A 12280-nucleotide genomic window follows, 5' to 3' on the forward strand; every position below is an offset into this window, starting at 1 on the left:
TCACTTGTGACCCCACGCAGTTCACTGGACTTCCTGGCTCTCTGTTTCCTCATCTGTTGAGTGGATGAGTTTGTCTAAAATGACCTCCGACGACGTTTGATTTCTACCTTTGCTTCTTCTCCAGGTCCCTCCTTGTGCACTTTATCTGAACATTGTGGTACATGGGGTGCTTCCTGAGCAGGGTAGTTTTATAAATGAAGGTCAAGGGTTTGGGTTTGCACTCCACCAATGACACCGGAAACTGGCCGTGATTCTTACCAAAGACCCAGGAATGGGTTCCAGGGAGTCTGTTAACTCTCTGAAATTGTATGAAAATGGCGTATGAAATGGTGTCTGAAAATGGTGTATTTCCACAGATCCTCAGAGGTTCGCCAAGTTCTCAAGTGAGTAGGGATTGCTGCTGCTGGGGAAGTCACAGGACAGCATGATGTGAGTGGGGAAACCTGTCCCCAGTTGGAGAGCAAGGCCTCGAGAGAACAGCTTAGGACACGATCGGTGCACAGAGTGGGGACCAGCCTTGTGTCTCATCCCTAATGCCCAACTGAATGAACTTTAACAGTCTTGCAGGGCTGCTCGGCCATTCTCCACTTCTCCGCCTGTTTAAGTGAAATACATTAGTTGATCTTCACGGACAAAGAGAAGGTCATTAATTAGGCAGTGAGATTTGGGACCAAGATATAATGGTTGCCTCTGATATGAAAAGAATTGATGAGGAAGTTTCCAAGTGGATTAAAGAAAACCTTAGATTGCTCCCCTGTGGAGTTCTCCATGACTCAAATGAACCAGGCAGTTCTCCATATGATTTGGAACTGTGTGGATGTGCTATAATCTTTTGTGGGCTCTGCCAGTTTTCCTCTCGATCAGTGACTCTACAAAGTATTGTCTTTCGTGCTCAGTTTAAAGCCTTTAATCAAAACCTTTTCTGCTCCTCTGAGCTACACAAATGGAAGGTGTATGCGTACCTCATTTCTCTTGCCTTTTCTGTATTCATATTGGTCTCGGGAGAGTGACTTCATATGATATATTAAGCCTTTGAGTTTATGAACTGTGCAATCGTAAGAAAGATGGTTATTCTACTTTCCAATGTTCTGGGCTTTTGTCTTCACATCCATCCGTTCAATTAACTCAGATCCTATTAATTCTGAAGAGTAAATGATGTTGAAAAAAAAAAGAAGTGGCTTATAATCAAATGAGATATTTTACTGACAAAGGAAATAATCTCAAGGATATCTGTGTGTTTGCATAAGGCGTAGGTGAAGACTTGATAAATTCTGCTGGACGAGGTGATGTGGGAAGACAAAAGTACTCAGTAAATGAAATCTCTGAGAGATCTTCTGAATCATTTCATAAAGCAAGTTCAGAATTTGAGATAGCCAAGTTTAATTCAGTTTTTAATTCAATTGTTCAAGCCATCAGCCGAATCTTACAATTTTTCTTTGGTTACCTCATATCACCCGCTGGCAAAGTTGAATTTGTGAATTATTTGATTTTGATTGAAGGACCGTCATCTCAGAGTCCCCAAAGACCTGTATTTCGAACAGGAAGAAGAAAAGAAAAATGAGTTACCGATGCCCTGAAAGCTCTCCCCAACTCTTATCAGGTGCTGCAGATATTCTAGAGATGGAAACAATAGCAAAGATCCTGCATCACTGCCGAACTATTAGAGTACAGAGCAGATGTTGGTATGGGAGGACATTGTTGTTGGAGCCTCTCCTGGGTCTGCCGAGGAAAAAGCTGGCCTTAGTCCTGCAATATGCGGGCCGAATAGTTCTCCTTGGTTACGCGGACCCTCAGACTGCATTGAAGCTAGTGATGTGATTTCTGCCAAGTTCACAGGCAGGTCAAGAGAGCTGTGTACGTACCTTTGTGACATTTCACTCAAAATGCTGGTGGTGGGGTGAGGGGCACAAAGAGTAATTGGAAGGCAACGCCTTCTGTTTTATGTCTGTTTTAAAATGCTAAATGTATTTCTTTACAGTCATTAAAAGAAAAGACTGATTTAAAGAGATATCAAGGATGTGCTATTAAATGATGCACGCATAGCAGGTAATCCATCTAATACCATACACTTTTCTTTCTTTCCTTTCTTCTTTCTTTCTTTCTTTCTTTCTTTCTTTCTCTTTCTCTCTCGCTTTCTTGCTTTCTAAAAATAACTTTCAGGGGCGCCTGGGTGGCGCAGTCGGTTAAGCATCCGACTTCAGCCAGGTCACGATCTCGCGGTCCGTGGGTTCGAGCCCCGCGTCGGGCTCTGGGCTGACGGCTCAGAGCCTGGAGCCTGTTTCCGATTCTGTGTCTCCCTCTCTCTCTGCCCCTCCCCCATGCTCTGTCTCTCTCTGTCCCAAAAATAAATAAAAAAACGTTGAAAAAAAATAAAAATAAAAATAACTTTCAACAAAATAGCGTCCCTACAATAAATAAAAAAACGTTGAAAAAAAATAAAAATAAAAATAACTTTCAACAAAATAGCGTCCCTACAATATGACTCTAGGTATGCATTGGTTGAACATGGAGAAAACCATGGAAGCGTTCCTGTTTGGCTGTATATTGGCTACGCAGGCTGGGGACATTGGGAAGAGTGGTGATGTGCCGCTAAGAGGCATCGTATTCTTCAGTGAGCATATGTTCTCATAAATTTGGAAGAGAAATGTAAAAAAAAAATTTAAATGGACAATTATTTATTGCTCACGTAGTCCTAAAGCAACAGGAGCACACAGTTAAAAAAGAGAAAACTGCATCATCCAGAGTATCAGCCCTATAATCCATAATCCCTCAGTTTTCTGTTTTCTTTACTTCTTGTCCTAATGGGTATGTGTCATTTTTCATAGTTAAAGTCATAGTAAAAATAAAATTTTTATTCAGTTTTCCTGACTTACCTTGTGTTAGGTGTACCATTTTATTTTCCTTTAATGTTAATCATTTAATTCTTGACATATTGATAAAACACCGTAGAGAGTCAGTAGCGTGATTTACTTAACCATCATCAATTTCTGGAGATTTAAATGTTTGTACTTTTCTTTGTTAAAGATATTAAAATAATGTATAGTTTCTGTATAATGCTGTTTCCATTTTATTTTTTAGTTTTTAGTTTTTTAGAGAGAGAGAGAGAAAGAGCGTGAGCAGAGAGAGAGAGTCGGGCAGGGGGAGTCTCAAGCAGGATCCTTGCTGTCAGTGCAGAGTTGGATGCGGGCTCAATCCCATGACCCTGGAATCATGACCTGAGCCGAAATTAAGAGCCAGATGCTTAATTGACTGAGCCGCCCAGGTTTCCCAACACTTTTTTCGTTTTAAAAAATTAGGTGCTTCCTTAAATTAAAGCCCCAGATTCGGAGTTTTAGAAATGGATAAAAAAAAATTACGGGTATCTTCATCATAATACACTTTAAGGAGTACTAATAATATCTCACTCACATTTCACATTCCCTGAAGCGTTTGGAAAACAATCTGGCAAAAAGACGCCCCAAAGAAGTCTAGAAGTATCTGTGGGAAAAAAAGAAATGTGTATTTATGGTAGAGTTAGTAGGCTCAGTTAGTTCCTTGACGACACTCCCAACTTTGAACTACGAAGTTGGAGAACTTTGAACTGCAGCCTCTCATGGCTTTGAGATAGGGTTATACTGCTCATTGATTTTGCTTCTTGATGATGAATTAGCCCTCGACAGTCTGAGTCGAACTTGTGAATATGGCAGAGGCAATATGTAGCTATCAAGAAACAGTCTTCAGCTATACATTAGTTTTGGCACAGAAAGACACATAAGGGAGTTGCTTTGCCAGGCTACAAGTCTATTTCTCTTTTACATAACGGTCCAGACCTGGCCAGAAAGCCCTGGGCAAATTAAGTGGGGTTGCTTCATGAGGTTATCTTGGTGGCCGGGCTCCTCGGTTGGCTCTGCTTTCTCAACAGGTAGATATCATCTCAGGGTGCAAGTATGTTTCTTGGCATTAGTTGGTTGCCATTTTCTAGTCAGTCAAAAGTGGGAAAGAGGAAGGGGACATAAGCAGCTTCCTGACATGAGGCAGAAGTAACACAAGGCTTCCATTTGTTAAGCATGAGTCACATGGCCACACCCACCTGCAAGTAAGGCTGGGAAATGTAGTCCCTGTTTTGACGGCTTTGTGCCCAGGAAGGGAGAATGGATAGTGTGGGACCATTACCAAGATTTGCTACAAGCTGGGCCACGTTTCCAGAACTTGATCAAGCAAGGATGTGTGAATCCTGATGTCTAGGGCTCAGAGAATAAAGCAATCAGAAAAAGGTGATATACCTTAGTGGTTTTAATGGTAAGAGAGCTGGACTTTTATTTCTAACTTCTGGAAAAATGGGCATTTTTTTTTTTTTTTGGTTTACTTCATACATGCTCACTTATAGATTAAAAATGATAGCTTCTTTTTTTTTTACAGTGCTATTATAGGAAATAAGCAATTCTAAGATATAAAAAAACCCCTCCTGATTATGCTCAGAAAATAGAAAGTACAAAGAAGAAGATATCAATATTCAGTAATCCTGTTGCCATGAGATAACTATTTGTAAAGATATATATACACATATTTCTTCCAGTAAATTTATGATCATAGTATGCATACAACTTTGTATATAATTTTCCATTAATATCATATTATAAACATTGTTTCTATCCCTAAAAAAATCTCTGAAAATATGACTTTTAGTGACTCTCAATATAATGGGCTGTTTTTCAAATATTTTTGGGAATTCCTTGTAAGTTTCTGTAGATTGAAAACAGTGCTTCATCATCAAAAACAGACTAGTATAACATGTATGTAAAAGGGACCTTAGAGGTGGTCCTAATATAATATCTGCCTTTTGTAAGTCAGGAGGCTGAGCCGCACGGATGATCAATCAATATCTCTATATTACGAAACAGCGATATCCTCTGTTTTCTGATTCCTGGTTTAGAATTCCTCCACTGCATTACTCCACTTGCATTGTACCCCTTTAGAGAGCTTACCATCTAAGGAGGACACAAAGAAACTTTTTCCTAGATAGTCTCCAAACGACAGCTCCTAAAAGTCCTCCTTTATGAAGCCTTCCCCGATCCCTGTGAGACTTCAGTGCCTTTTGGGTTCCCCAAAGCTTGTGTCCACCTCTCATGGGTAGGATGAGCCTGCATTCATGTTCCTAAAAATTGTGGAGGCCGAAAGAGCTTTTATTTATGTGAGTTATCTCTATTTGTATTTTCCATGTCAGTAATTAAACCTGAGAAAGTTTAAAATACTAATTAATTAAATTCACTTAAAAATGACAATAATATTTATAGGACCCAGAAAACTATAACTTCCCAAATGAAGAAACTTCAGTGAGAAGGGTAGTATTGTGTGACTCACTAATTTCATTAGCGTCTGCCTTAGTAGAAAGGTAGCTGAGTTAGCATGCCTGTTTTTGCATTTAATCTGCTACGATACGTAAAGAAGACTCAGTCTCACACGTGTGGTTGGTTGGGCCAGGGAAGGCTAGGTTAATAGCCTTTTCGGATAATCGCGGATATTCTTTGATGTACCAAATTCAGAAAGTCGTAGTCCCCACCCCCTCCAGCTTTACTGAGGTATAATTGACACATTAAAAGTGTAGGTATTTAAAGTGTACGACATGAAGATTTAGTATATGTATACGCTGTGAAATGATCACCAAGCTAATTAGCCCCGTTTCTGAAGGGTTAGTTGCAGGATAAAGGCTGAAACCTGGTGGGCAAACCTGGGGTACTCTGGGCACTCAGATGCACCGGGCGAGCTCTCGCCTTGGATGGAACTTTACCCCACTCTGCTCTCGTACCGTCAGGCACTGGTAATTCGGAAAATATTGGTTCTTCGTGTTCTGCAGATCTTCCGTTTCATATACGATGTCAGAACTTATACTTGTTAGTATTGCTACTGACTTCATGATGAAAAAAATCTTTAAGTATTGGGAACTTCTAAAATTCTATTTTATTTTTAAAGGTTTATCTATTTATTTTTGAGAGAGAGAGAGAGTGAGAGAGAGAGAGAGAGAGGGAGCGCCATGAGCAGGGGAGGGGCAGAGAGACAGGGGGACAGAGGATCCTGAGCAGGCTCTGTGCTGACAGCAAAGAGCCTCATGCGGGGCTTGAACTCATGACCTATGAGATCATGGCCTGAGCCTGAGTGGGACGCTTAACTGATTGAGCCACCAAGGTGCCCCCAAACTGGCTTTTTAAAGGAAACCATGGTGATGAATTTCATGAACACTGGCACAGCTCGGTGCCACGCCTTGATTCCTGCAAAGCACAGCAGCTTTTACCCATCGATGGGTAAACTTTTACCCATCGATGGGACAGTACTACTGTCCACGCAATGGGAGATGTCTAAGCATTATTATGAGAACAGTTTTGAACTTGCACACTCCTGGAAGGGTCTCCTGAGCATTTGTGGACCACGCTTTGAGAACCTCTGACCTAGAGGAAGGGGGAAGAGGGTGAGGGGCTGTGGGAAAAGTCGAGAGGAGGGCTCTGGACTCTGATGGGCGGAAGCACAGGCTCTGAAGGCATAGCAGGCAGGGTGGCCGCAGGCTGATAATTAAAGCTGAGAGAGGCCTCTTCAACCTCCTGCAACAAGTTGTGGGCGAAAAGGGGGGGGAGCGTCATGGAGCACAGAACAGAGTAGCGGAGCTGGCTGAGAGCAAGCGGGGTGAGTTACGAAGGTGGTCCGTGATCAGCTTTATCCAGTTTAATTCCCTTTGTGGCTGGAGGAAGCCCTTGGCTAGAGGTGGTCCTGGCACGCTCTGTATTCGTTGTTTATCTGCTCACCCAGAATGGTTTTCCTTCCGATTGGGAGCTTCTGGAGGGCAGGACCCACATCTACGCATAGTCTGGCCCAAAGCAGCTGCTTGATAAATATTTTCAGAATGGATGAAGACACACACAGCATAGTTTCTTATCAAATGTGATAAGAACAGAGCACCCGGACTGGATATTAAAGACTACCCAAACAGAATAGCTTCAGGCAGAAAGATAGGAAGAGGCAAATAACACTGTGCCAGGCTAAGGGAGAAGAGCACACTAAGGAGAGTGACCCAAATGTTAAACTCTGCAAGGAGGTAGAACAGAACGGACTCTGTTCTGTCCTTTCCGGACTCATTTCATCGTCTACTTTTCTCAGCTGGCTTAGTAATTGTGTGCCCCTGGAGGGGAACTGTGTGGGTGGAAGTAGACTCAATACAAAATGAGGAGCTTCAGTTGGTCCTTCTAGAACCACATGATGCCAGAAGGCTTCATTTTTGTGCTTTGTGTAGAAATTAGAACCCGGGAAACCACATCAGCGAAACTCAACAGTAGATTGGCATGGCTTCTATGAAGGAACATCTGTCTGTAATCATTAATGTAATCCCATTTGACTTTATTAGCCAAGGTAATATACATTGATAACCTGTATATGTTGGCCTTGGCTCATATTATTCTATTAACACACAGTAGCCTTGTAAGATTATTTTATAGATAAGAACAGAGGCTCAGAGAAGCGAGATGACTTGTTCAAGGTCAAAAAGTGCGAACAATTCGAGCCCAAGTTGTTCTAAAAGTGGTTGTGTTGGGAAGGGGATGAGGCACTTTGGGAAGGTGGGGTCTACTTTAATTTGAAATATTACCTTTGGTACTACAGGGTACGGGTTGTATTTGACTTCTGGGAAACTGAAGAACTTCTCTCTGTAAATAATACTTAGCACTAACCTTAGGGCTCATTTCACTAGTCAGTAGGGAATAAATTATCTACCTTTTAGAGGTGGATGAGTAGGTTGTAGGATATTAGGTTGCAATTTCGCTAATTGCTTTTCTGATGCATTAAATGGCTATTGATTCCAAAGGTGAGCAGTTCATTTCCTGCAGACTGATCAGAGAAAACATAATATCCGTAATTATTATTATTATGAAATGTATATTCCTTTTGGAAAGGGGCTTGTCACGAGTGCGATCTGAAGCTCTTAGGAAGGTCAACAGACAAATCATCAATAGGAATAAACTGAACATCAATCCTTCATGGAAACCTGGCCACCGATTAAAGAGCAGAGGTAATTGCGTTACTTAATGGATATTTTAATTTTTACAGGCTATGAGTCTGTAGCTTGAAAACCGATCTCTGGAATGAATAATGTGCACAGAATTGATGTACTGAGTTACCATAGAAATCACCTTCAGTACTATTAACCCCGCTAATTATGTTGCGTTACCCTTAATGTGTTTCGTAAGTATAAATGTTTCCTTGCTGCCACATAAATCTGTGTTGCTTCATCATCTAAGACTACTTTTCTTTTTTTCTGTGGTTTTGGTAAAGTGAATTATCTAAAAGACACTCATCTTATACATTTAAAGAAACATAAAACAAAACCAAATTCATGTTTCCTAGTAGCAAATATCAGATTAGAATATCATTACTTGGGTTCCATTTTTCATATTTCTTTTTTTTTTAATGTCTATTTATTTTTGAGAGACAGAGTGTGAACTGGGAAGGGGCTGAGAGAGAGAGGGAGACACAGAATCCAAAGCAGGCTCCAGGCTTTGAGCTGTCGGCACAGAGCCCGACGTGGGGCTTGAACTCCGGAACTGTGAGATCATGACCTGAGCCAAAGTCGGATGTTTAACTGACTGACCCACTCAGATGCCCCTCCATTTTTCCTATTTCTGTCTTTTACCTCACCTCTCTGAGAGTGCTTGAAGCCATCTGCTATCCATCCATCCTTTAATGCATTACATGAATTAAGCCCGTTGTAATAATTAAATGAATTACATATATGAAGTGCTTCCAAGTCCTATAGAAGTGCAGACTATTATTATTGTTATTATTGATGTTGTGTTATATTATTATAATGTTAATATTATCTGTACAATAACCTAATACGTGAGTGATAATCATGTATCTTGAGGAAATAAAATATAGAACCAACAGAATCTTCGGATATGATAGAAATGTTCTATATCTGCACTGTCCAATATGGTAACCACTAGCTACATAGGGTCATTAAGTACTTGATATGCAGCTAATGTGACTGAAGAACTGACTTTTACATTTTATTTGATTAAACAAATTTTTTTAATGTTTATTTTTGAGACAGAGAGAGACAGAACATGAGCATGGGCGGGGCAGAGAGAGGGAGACACAGAATCCGAAGCAGGCTCCAGGCTCTGAGCTGTCCGCACAGATCCCGACGTGGGGCTTGAACCCACGAACCACAAGATCACGACCAGAGCCGAAGTCGACGCTCAACCGACTGAGCCACCCAGGTGCCCCTCCATTTTATTTAATTTTAATTAACTTAAATTTCCTATAAAATAGGAAAGGGGGCTGGATACAGAATTTGCCACCATTTTCTGGCACTATTCCCTGGACTTGTTGTAGCTAGAGGACGTAATTTTTTTCCCTTAGCAGAAGTGTCCATGTAATGACTAAGAGTGCATCAAGCAATCGGAGCTGAGGAACATTCCAGCAGGATCCTGCAAATACTCCTTTGTTCTCACTTTAGCATACAGATGTCCTGCTTGTGGCCATTTTGACTCCAAATGGAGCCTGACCATAAGGCAGATGTGCTCAGCTCTCCCTCCAGTGCCCCAGGGCATCTCCTGGTCTCTTTGAGCCCAACTAATACAGCTGTTGCGGAGAGTGCTAACCAGCCAGATTCTCAAGGCCAGGAGGCCGGGGGCAAGCCCTAGAAACATGCCTTATAGAATGGTTTGCCCCCTCGCGTCTCCTCTGGAGGAAGTCATGATGACCTCGGGAGGAGCACCAACATAAGGCATACAAGGAAGCCAAAACCCTGGGAGGCTGAGGGACCTGTCCAAGCTACTATCACGGGTAAGTGTTTGAGCTGAAATCGGAACCCAGAACTTTGAGTTTTAGTCCCATTGCTCATTCACCATCCCGCATGTGTTATGATGGCTGAACTGTATCCCACATCCCCCAAGTCCATGTTGAAGTCCTAAGCCCCCTCAGAATGTGATTATACTTGAAGCTAGGGTCTTTGAAGAGGTAGTTAAGTTAAAATCATTAGGATGGGCCCTAATCCATCATGACTTGTGTCCTTTTGAGAAAAGGAACGAGGCCACAGCTATGTACAGATAAAGACCATGCAAAGACACAGGGAGAAGACAGCCATCTTCAAGCCGGGGAGATTGGCCTCAGAAGAAACCAACTCGGCTGACATCTTGACCTCTGACTTCTAGCCTCCAGAATTGTGAGCGAATAAATTTTTGTTGTTTAATCCACCTTGTCTGAGGTACTGTGGAATGGCAGACCTAAGAAGCCATTTCGGCATCCACCCTCCAAAAGGACTTCTAAGCTAAAGAAAGTATTAAAATAATTCCACCAAGATGCTTACGGTTTTAATGAAATAGGTAGCTGGTGATATTTCAGTGGCTTACATGGCGCTCACCAATGCTGAAGAATAGATGTGAAGATTGATTACACCTGCTGAGATCTTTGAAATATTTTGGCTTGAGAGTGACGAAGAGTAATGAGGCAATGTCAGTTACCCTTCCAGAAATAGTGACACTCAGATAGGCCTAGCCCTGAAACAGCATTTTCGAGAGAGAAAGAAGGAAATGACATGGATGGGTGCGTCCCAGTATTCGACATGCTGGCCAAATTTAGCCCTTTTTTATGAACTGTACTTTAGAATATAATGGTGTTATAATATAACAGTGCATACACAAAACTTCTTGCATTGAAAATTGTTTGTGCTCTATTTTGACAACGTCTGGATTTCTTCGTTCAAGTCTCTCGATAGTAAGTCAGAATTCCTAAAATCCCATCAACTCGGTCACTTTCTAATTCTCTCTCCAGCAGATCCTCCTTGGTCCAAGGGGCACAGAGTAGGTGATGAAGTTGCCCTTTCTTCTATTCTCTAATCTGAGACCATGAAGATAGTTGAGAGTTTGGTGCAATTTTAGAATTTTAGGAAATCTGATACTTTGTTGTCAGCACGCTTGAGAGAAGAAATCCAAGTAACATTACAAGGTAGTAAACCAGTTCATGCAATTATTTTTTGAAGGGGGGTGTGCCGAGTGGTTCAGTCAGTGAAGGGTCTGACTCTTGATTGCTGCTCAGGTTCATGATCTTATGGTTTGTGAGTTCAAACCCTGCATTGTCAGTGCGGAGCCTGCTTGAGATTTTCTCTCCCTCTCCCTCTGCCCCTCCTGGACTCACACGCTCTCTCGTTTTCTCTCCCCCTCAAAATAAATAAACTTAAAAAATAAAGAGGTTGTCTTAGCTAGCTTTAACTGCTAAACAAATACCATAGCCTGGGTGGCTTCCACATTAAACATTTATTTCTCACTGTCTGAAGCTGGAAAGCCTAGGATTAAGGTACTGGTCAGTTTGGGGCCTGGTGAGGACCCACTTCCTGGTTTGAAAAAAGGTTTTATCCTCACATGGCAGAGAGAGATCATTTTTTTCAGTCTCCTCTTATAAGGGCACTAATTCCACTCATTAGCTTTCTACCCTCAGCACCTCATCTAAACTTACCTCCTAAAGACTCCACCCCGAATACCATCACATTGGGGATTAGATCTTCAATTTATGAATTCATTCATCCCAAAGAAGAGCTGAAAATTTGGGTTCTTAGATGACATATGTATTATTATTATTATTATTATTATTATTATTTTGAGAGAGGGAGAACTTGTATGCGTGCACACACATGAGCAGGGGAGGTGCAGAGGAAGAGGGAGAGCTGAATCAAGGGTCAGATGATCAACCCACTGAGCCACCCGATATGTGTTTTCTTACATCCTGGAAAAATAAGTCAGAACTCGTAGCATCATTGCTTACTTGCAAGACTTCAGATTATCTGTGAATAAAACCATGCCTTTCAAGACCGTAGCTTATGCGTTTAGTATCTAGTCTACTCCTCAGAGTAGTTCATTAGACAGAAATCAATTCTGATCTCAAAGCAAACCTTTAGTGAGATATTTAATTTGTGTTTTCCATAGTTCTTTGTGGTCAGTATGTAGGTGTGTCACATCTGGTATAGTAAAACGTGAGTCTTCCTCCCGTGTGACTCTTTTACCGTCACGTTACCACCCTCATACTTCTGACACCAGATATGTGGGGCTTTCCCCACAACAAGCAGCTCCTTGCAAACATCCCCTGAGTGTCCTATCAATTCTTACACTATCTGCTTGGAGATCGTAGCAGATCCCATAGGTCACACCGTCTCAGTCCCATGAGACGGTCCCCCCTTCAGATGTCATTTGCAAGTAGCCAAAGCCAGTTACCCACAACTTCTGTCTGACTTGGCAACAAATTAGAGGTGGCTTCCAATGACCTC

At 41.7% G+C, this 12280-nt stretch overlaps 1 long non-coding RNA gene across 1 annotated transcript; it reads left to right on the forward strand.

The window, feature by feature from the left end:
- Positions 1-350: 350 nt before the first annotated feature.
- LOC121038352 (uncharacterized) lies at positions 351-3051 on the forward strand. The gene is made up of 2 exons (XR_005794310.1): positions 351-2046; positions 2489-3051. It is a non-coding gene; the product is annotated as an uncharacterized LOC121038352 (long non-coding RNA).
- The last annotated feature ends 9229 nt before the right edge of the window (positions 3052-12280 follow it).

Source organism: Herpailurus yagouaroundi, unplaced genomic scaffold (assembly GCF_014898765.1).
Source record: "Herpailurus yagouaroundi ecotype Mexico unplaced genomic scaffold, PumYag 165, whole genome shotgun sequence".
NCBI classification, from domain to species: Eukaryota; Metazoa; Chordata; class Mammalia; order Carnivora; family Felidae; genus Herpailurus; species Herpailurus yagouaroundi.